The 8,328-nt window shown below is 48.3% G+C and overlaps 1 pseudogene; it reads right to left on the reverse strand.

The window, feature by feature from the left end:
• Positions 1–2,304: 2,304 nt before the first annotated feature.
• LOC101413685 (rRNA N(6)-adenosine-methyltransferase METTL5 pseudogene) lies at positions 2,305–7,992 on the reverse strand (annotated as a pseudogene).
• Positions 7,993–8,328: the final 336 nt, after the last annotated feature.

Genomic DNA, 8,328 nt, shown 5'->3' on the forward strand with positions numbered 1-8,328 from the left:
CCACTGACAAGAATACAACAAGACACAAAAGAACACACAGTGAATGGACACAGAAAGCAGACAACTGGGGAGGCGTGGGAAGGGGAGACAAATAAATTTTTTTTTTAAATTTTTAAATCTAAAAAAAAAAGAAAGTACACTGAAACTCGAGAGCCTGAAATTCCAGTGACCCCGCTGTCAAGCTCTCCTGCACCCTGTCCAGCCATCCCTTCCGAGGCCTGAGCCTGCTTCTCCATACCTTGGACTTGGCAAGAGCCCGGCTGACCAGCAACCCGTGCAGATGACTAACATTGAGAAAAGTTGGTTCAACTGAGTAAATACATTAATAAACGGATCAGATCAGATCAGCCTTCTGAGTCTAAGAGCCACCTGCCTCTGGAAAAGAAGGGTCTGTAGCACCCTCCCCAGACATAACAGACGCATTGCTTATGTTGCCTAATTTCTAACTCATTGTCTTCTCCAACTCTAAAATTTTCCATTGACCTTTTACATGAATTTTCTCCTTCTTGTATTTGTGAAGCATACTGTTTGTTTTGTTTTTTTAGTGTGTCGCTGTGTACTCTGAACTTCCTTTTGCCTCCATCCAATCACATCTCCAGCTCATCGGGGTTGTTTTTACTCTAAATTCCTATTTTTCTTTTTTTTTTAATTACTCTCCCCATCCCCCCCACCCCAATTGTCTGTTCTCTGTGTCTATTTGCTGCGTCTTCTTTGTCCACTTCTGTTGTTGTCAGCGGCACGGGAATCTGTGTCTCTTTTTGTTGCGTCATTTTGTTGTTTCAGCTCTCCGTGTGGGCGGCACCATTCCTGGGCAGGCTGCACTTTCTTTCGCACTGGGCAGCTCTCCTTATGGGGCACACTCCTTGCGCGTGGAGCTCCCCTACGTGGGGGACACCCCTGCATGGCAGGGCACTCCTTGCGCACATCAGCACTGCGCATGGGCCAGCTCCACACGGGTCAAGGAGGCCCGGGGTTTGAACCGAAGACCTCCCATGTGGTAGACGGACGCCCTAACCACTGGGCCAAGTCTGCCACCCTAAATTCCTATTTTTCAAAGGCCCATGGTTTGAGTGGCTGAGATGAGTTGCAATTTCATCACAACCTAATGTCAAAAATGAGAAAAGAGCTTTTGTTCTTCCTTGGTGCCACCCCAGCTTCATGGCAGATGCCCACTGAGGCAAAGAAAATGAAGAGGGCCAAGAAGCATGGCCAGCCCAGGTGAGCAGGGAGGCACGGTCAACACAGGTAAGCAGAGCAGAGTCAGCGCAGGTGAGCAAGGAGGCACGGTCAGCACAATTGAGCAGGGAGGTATGGTCAGCCCAGGTGAGCAGGGAGGCAAGGTCAGCCCAGGTGAGCAGGGAGGCAAGGCCAGCCCAGGTGAGCAGGGAGGCATGGTCAGCACAGGTGAGCAGGGAGGCAAGGTCAGTCCAGGTGAGCCAGTGCTCAGGTTTACACAGAATCTGTAGAGAAGAATGAGTCTGGCAACACAAGAATATGCACGTTTTTTCTGTAGGTCATACAGACAGGCCATTGTTCTGTTTCATGTAAGAATACAGACTTCTGAAACTCTGGAAAATGGATTTTTCTGGACAAGTGGGTTTTCTAGATGGTTAAAAGCCCAGCCCTATATAACCATCGAAACGGTGAATCCATTTTGGATTAGAACTTCTAAAATGTCTTATATTCTTGCCTGCTTTCTTAAATAATTAAATAATTAAATATTTAAATAATTAAATTTCTCTTAATGACTGAGGCCCACCAATACCAATATCAATTATCATCCTGCATTTTAATATATTGATGCCCCCTGAGCCATACTGTATTATTGTTCTGCCAACACGAAGCTAGCCCTGTTATATTTTTGGAGTTCTTATATCAGATATTGGATGGGGGAAAAAACAAAACGTGTTCACTAGTTTACTCAGTTATTAAAGTAATGCATACCCATGTTCATGAGTGATTTTCAAATTATTGGCATCCATAAGGCCAGGGCACGGCCACTCAGAACAGAAGCCAATCTTGGCTCTGCGGCAGGGTCCCCGCAATGCCGCTGCTTTGCTGGGAGTTAACCCTCGATGGATGGACTGTCGGGAGGTCGGGAGGTCCTGGGGAAGCCCTGGGCAGCAGGAGAAGCTGGAGGTATGAGTGTGCACATGTTGGTTTTCATAGTTAGTTTTTCTAACAGTTTGCCAGCTACTGCCTCTTGGGGTTGGCGTGGCCGCCCTCATCCCCTGCCTTTCTCTTTGCTCGGGATATTTTGTTGTTTTCTGTTTTCTTTTTTCAGTAAACAATTTTTTATTCCTTTTATTTAGCCGTTAGGCTGCCTTTATCTTGGGAGGTTTTTAAAGAAGAACACCGAATTAGATCCATGTCGATATCCTCCGATTTCTTTTTATGAAATTTGTATGATGCTGCAAGGTCGTACTCCCACTCTGCAATAATATCCATCTCGATTTTCCCATCTGCAGCTTTCTTTTGAATATGTTCTCCAGTCGAGGACTGGTATAAAGAAAGGGCTGCCGTCCTTGCCCTTTCCAAATAGAAAGGCCGTATCTGCCCCTTTATTATTTTTGGTTCCAAAAAAAGGATTCATAATTACTGTATCAAATGACTTGGACATTTTGCTAGCTAAGGAGCCATGTCAACATTTGTTAACTCCAATTCTTCCACATTCCTGTTACATAGTTCCAATGCATCCTGCCTATGTCAAATCCAGCACACAGCCACACTGCTCATTTTGTGGCTCCAAGGCTAAGCCATCCTCAATCACATCCCCAGTTTGCAACCATTTTGGTTTTGACGGCATTGTACGTGTTACAGATTGCATAAAGCAAAAATGCTGCAGGTGCAGCCTGCTCAGATACTACTCTAGAAGGGGTTTGGGCTTTTCTTTTCTTTTTTTTTTTTTTAAAGATTTATTTTTATTTATTTAATTCCCCTCCCCTCCCCCGGTTGTCTGTTTTCTGTGTCTTTTTGCTGCGTCTTGTTTCTTTGTCCGCTTCTGTTGTCAGCAGCACGGGAAGTGTGGGCGGCGCCATTCCTTGGCAGGCTGCTCCCTCCTTCGCGCTGGGCGGCTCTCCTTATGGGTGCACTCCTTGTTCGTGGGGCTCCCCTACGCAGGGGACACCTCTGCGTGGCACGGCACTCCTTGTGCGCATCAGCACTGCACATGGGCCAGCTCCATACGGGTCAAGGAGGCCCGGGGTTTGAACCGCGAACCTCCCATGTGGTAGACGGACGCCCTAACCCCAAAGTCCGTTTCCGGTTTGGGTTTTTCAAATCAATCTGCTTGTTGCAAGCGACTTTCTACTTCCTTGAGCCTTAATTTCTTCTTTTTTTTTCCTTTTTAAAATTGTGACCTCTCAAGTTTTAGTGGCATTGGCTCTCAGGAGGCGGCCTGCAACTAAGCCTAGGCTGGAAACACCATCCCTCTATTTCCTGTTTTTGATCTGTTTGGCCAGAAACAAGATGACTATACATCTTAGAACTGCATGTATAAGAAGGAGGGATACATTTAAAATGAGAGCCCAGAGGATCCCCTGTAACTAAAACGTACAAACCCTGAAATACCATTTTTGATTACTCAAATATACTTTATATCCTTTATGACTTTCAGCTATGTCCATGTACATGAAGGATTAATATAACTAAACAAAGACTGCGGCACTTTACAAGAGAGGACTTCCAGAAGGCCAGTTAACTTATGAAAAGGTTCAACCTCTTTAATGACAAGCGGAATGAAAACTAAAACCACAAAGAGATTCCACTACACAATTCATCCTCACCCAAAAGGCAAAAAATTAAAGGCTGACAATGCTCTATGTGAGCAAGACTGTGAAATGTCATTGCTAGTGGGAGTGTACGAAATTGGTCCCATCACTTTGGAAAACTGTATGTCAGTATCCGGTAAAGTTGAATATATGCAAAAACCCTATGACCTGACTCTTCTGTTCCCATTTTATATCTAACAAGAACCTGTAAATTTGCGCACCAAAAGGCACGTAAGAGAGTATTCATAACAGCACCATTCATAAAAGCCCACATCTAAAAACAACCCAAATATCCATTAACAGCCGCATGGGTCAATAAACCGTGGGATATTCCCACAGGGGAATGTTTTAGCTACTGCTGGGTACGGGCCACAGCGTGGATGAACCTTACAATAGGTTGAAGGAAAGAAGCCAAACATGGAAAGGAAGGACACATAGACTATGATTCTATTTATATAAAGTTTCAAAATGGACAAAAGTAATCTGAGACGTTGGGCGTAGCCGAAGGCAGCGCGCACGGGGGGGGGGGGGGGGGAAGGGGGGGGGGAGCGCGGGCAGCGCGGGGGGGCGCGGGAGCGCGGGGGGGGGGGGAGCGCGGGGGGGGGCGCGGGAGCGCGGGGGGGGGGGCGCGGGGAGCGCGGGGGGGGGGGCGCGGGGAGCGCGGGGGGGGCGCGGGGAGCGCGGGGGGGGGCGCGGGGAGCGGCCAGCCCCTGCGCGTTGCCCGGGCGCAGGGGGGGGGGCGTTTGTAGGGGTGCAGATGGTGCGGGGGAGCCCCAGACCACGACCGGAGGGCCACCCTTAGGACCACCCGGAACGGCGTCCCCCAGCCCGGCGGGCGCCTGAAGCCCGCGTTCCACGTGCCGCCACGCGCAGGGTCCCCGCACCTGACTAAGGGCCGCCGGCAACACGGCAGGGGCTGCGAGGCCCGCGGCCGGGGCAGGACCTGCTGCCCCAGACCTGCCGCCAAGGGCAGAAGCCGCGGGGACGAGCTGGGCAGGATCCGGCTTGTGAAACCAGGGGCGCTCTTGGCCGGAGCTCACGCGTCTCGGCTGTGAGCCACACTTGGGCAGCCAAAGAGCCACGTGCGGGTGTCACCATGAATCGAAAACTCATCTCTAAAGAAGTGACTGCTGGTAACAGCCGTTGAGAGCAAAAAAAACATAACCTTTGACAAAGACCAATGTTTTTACAGCATAAAGCTGCCTTATTTTGTGAAAGGCCTATTTTAAGCCCTTACAAGACTTTATATTCTGACATTAAAGCCTCAAGCTAAAAAAAAAAGTGGGGGAGGTGGTGGGGAGGGCATGCCTTCCCTCTCACATATCTTTGTAGGTGATGCTGCCTCAGTGGGCCAAATTGCACCCACCCAGAAAGAGGTGTGTGTTTAAAGGGGAGAATTTTTTAAAAGAGAATGTCAGTTTTTGCTACTGTATTTACAGAAAAAGAGACAAAATGTAAAAGTTCATTATAAGATAGGTTCAGCATTATCTTCTTTGGAAACATGGGGAAATCCTCATTAGAAATTTCTTTGCTATGAAATTTTAAAATACCTACACATTTATGCCTGGAAGGACCTGATTTTATTTTTTCTCTATTTTAATTGCATATAATAAGTTATTTCTTTATAAACTGTTTAGCATATGTTTCAGTTTCCTAGGATAGGCTTCTCGAAGCAAATACCCTAAACTGGGTCAGGTTAAACAATGGAAATTTATTTGCTCAAGATTTCGAGGCTGGAGAAATGTCCAAATCAAGGCATCATCAGGCAATGCTTTCTTCCCGAGACCGGCTGCCAGCGATCCTCGGTCCCTCCATCACGTGGCAAGGCACGTGGCAAGGCACGTGGCAAGGCACGTGGCAAGGCACGTGGCAAGGCATGTGGCAAGGCATGTGGCAAGGCATGTGGCGCCTCTGCTGGTCTCTCCTTTCTCTTTCAGGTTTTGTTGATTTCAACTTCTTTCTTCCATGGCTTTCTCTCTCTTTCTGTCTGAATTTCATTCCATTTATAAATACTCCAGTAATAGGGTAAAGATCCATCCTGTCTGAGGCAGGTCACAGCCTTACATGATGTTAAATTTCAGTGTTTATTCCTTCACACTTGTTCCAGATTCTGGGATATTTTTTAAATATCCATTAGTAGTTTTTTTGTGTTTTTGTTTTGCTTTGTTTTTAGAGGTACTGGGGTTGAACCAGGGACCTCGTATGTGGGGAGCAGGCTGTCAACCACTTGAGCTACATCCACTTCCCCATTAGTAGTTTTAATAAAAATTAAAAAAAAAAAAAAAAAGTACCTGGAAGGGAGCACAAGAGGCCTGCTGGGGAGGTGACCATGCTTTTGACTACAGTAACAGTTATACAAGGGTGTTCACTTTGAGATAATTTATTGAGCTGTACATTTGTGGTTTGGGCAATTTTCAATATATCAAAACCTCAACTAAAAAGTTAATAATGAAAATTTCTTAGATCAAATGGACTGTTCCTACAAGATATATCTTAAAGTTGGGATAAAACCGAGAGTAGTCCTATAATTATTCAAGCAATTGAATCAATAGTTTAAAAATATTCTCATGAATCAAAACTTAAATTCCCAGGAAGCGGATGTGGCTCAAGCAAATGGGCTCCCGTCTAATATATGGGACGTCCAGGGTTTGATGCCCAGGGCCTTCTGGTGAAGGTACGCTGGCCCCTGTGGCGAGCTGGCTCATGCAGAGTGCTGGCCTGCGCAGGAGAGGGGGCCCACGCGGAAAGCTGGCACAGCAAGATGATGCAAGAGAAAGAGACACAGAGGAGAGACAATAAGAGACGCAGTAGATCAGGGAGCTGAGGTGGCAACAAGAGAATGATCACCTCTATCCCACTCTGGAAGGTCCCAGGATCAATTCCCTGAGCCACCTGATGAGAGTAAAAGCAAACACAGAAGAACACACAGCGAATGGACACAGAGAGCAGACAACTGGGGGGAGGGGGAGAATAAATAAAAACAAATAAATAAATCTTAAAAAAAAAAAGAATAGCTGGGGGAAGCTGATGTGGCTCAAGTGCTAGGGCCTCCACCTACACATGGGAGGACCCAGGTTTGATCCCTGGGACCTCCTGGTGAAAAGAGAAGAGAAAGCGTGCCTGCACAGCGAGCCAGTGCCTGCATGGCAAGCCGAGTGCCCACGCAAGTGAATCACACAGCAAGATGATGATGCAACAAAAGAGAGACAAAGGGGAGAGTCAAGGTGAAGCACAGCAGAGAACTCTAACTGAGGTGGCACAATTGACAGGGAACCTCTCTCCACATCAGAGGTCACCAGGATCGAATCTCAGTGAATCCTAGAGGAGAAAGATGAGAATAGAAGACAAAAAGAGAAAGAGATACAGACGATCACACAGCAAATTGACACAGCAAAAGCAGCAGGGTGGAGGAGAGGTGGGGGGGGAGGAGGGAAAGAAAAAAAAAAGAAGAGCTGGTTTCTTTTGGATGAGGGCTGAGGAGATGGGAGGTGGAAAGCGAGCATTGGCTGTTCGCAAAGAGAGCACTTAATTTCCTTTTTCTTCTAGAGACCCCAGGTGTGCTCTGTCTGAAGGATGGGAAGATGACACTACTTTAACAGAAATATGCAGGCGTGGCGACATTGGGCAGGTGCGCACCTCTTCATTCCCAAAAGTGGTCCTCACTTCAGGGAAGGTACAGCCCCTTCCATGGTCATACCTGGACCTGGAAATGGGGGGAGGCAGCACTCGGACTTAGGGTCATGCTTGCTAGTTTCAGGGGGATTGAGGAACCCAGAGGACCCCAAAACAGTAATAGCAGAAACTCACTTTTATTTTGCGGCAGACTTCAATCCTAGCAGGTCTAGGGGGCAGAGATCTCAAACCGAAGGTTGCATGAGTGAAGTGAGAGTCCCTCTCCACACTGGCCCGGAAGCCCCTGGACCCACCTGTCGGGTGGGTGCTGGTCAGCTGCTGTCCCAAGCCAGGAAGCCTCTCTTCCCATCAGCCTATTAGGGGAACGGTTGTCAGTTCCCCGGATGCCTGCAAAACCTACAGCCACGTGGAAAAACAATCACAGCCCTTTCCTCCAAGGGCCCTGCGGGCATCTCCTGTGGGTGCTACAGAGAAATGGGCAGTGACGGCCTATGGGGGGAATGCAGGACTGGAGGTGACCTTTCCAGGTCATTAATCCAGGCAGGGGCACCAGCAGCGGCACGTCCAGGCCTCCAAGGGCGGTGGCCATCCAGCCCTCTCCAGGCCAGGCGCAGGCCACAGGAGCTTGCGCGGGGAGGGCTGGTGACTCCCCATTCCCCAGCAAAGTGCGGCAGAACCAGGTTCTCCGTGGCATCTGCCTTCCAGCCCAGGATCTCCAAAAGGTGCTAAGATGATCCGCACAGGGTCACGGCGTCCACCGTGGTCTTCACATGTGCTCTCAGCAGAACACAATCGCCACCTGATACGCAAACATGCTCTGAGCAATCGCCTTCCCACACCTTTCTGCTCCTCCTGTTTTGGGGCTGTGTTTTCAAACCTACCTAATTATTTTGACTTCCAACAACAGGTGTCACCGATAAATATT

Source organism: Dasypus novemcinctus, chromosome 9, assembly GCF_030445035.2.
Source record: "Dasypus novemcinctus isolate mDasNov1 chromosome 9, mDasNov1.1.hap2, whole genome shotgun sequence".
NCBI lineage: Eukaryota > Metazoa > Chordata > Mammalia > Cingulata > Dasypodidae > Dasypus > Dasypus novemcinctus.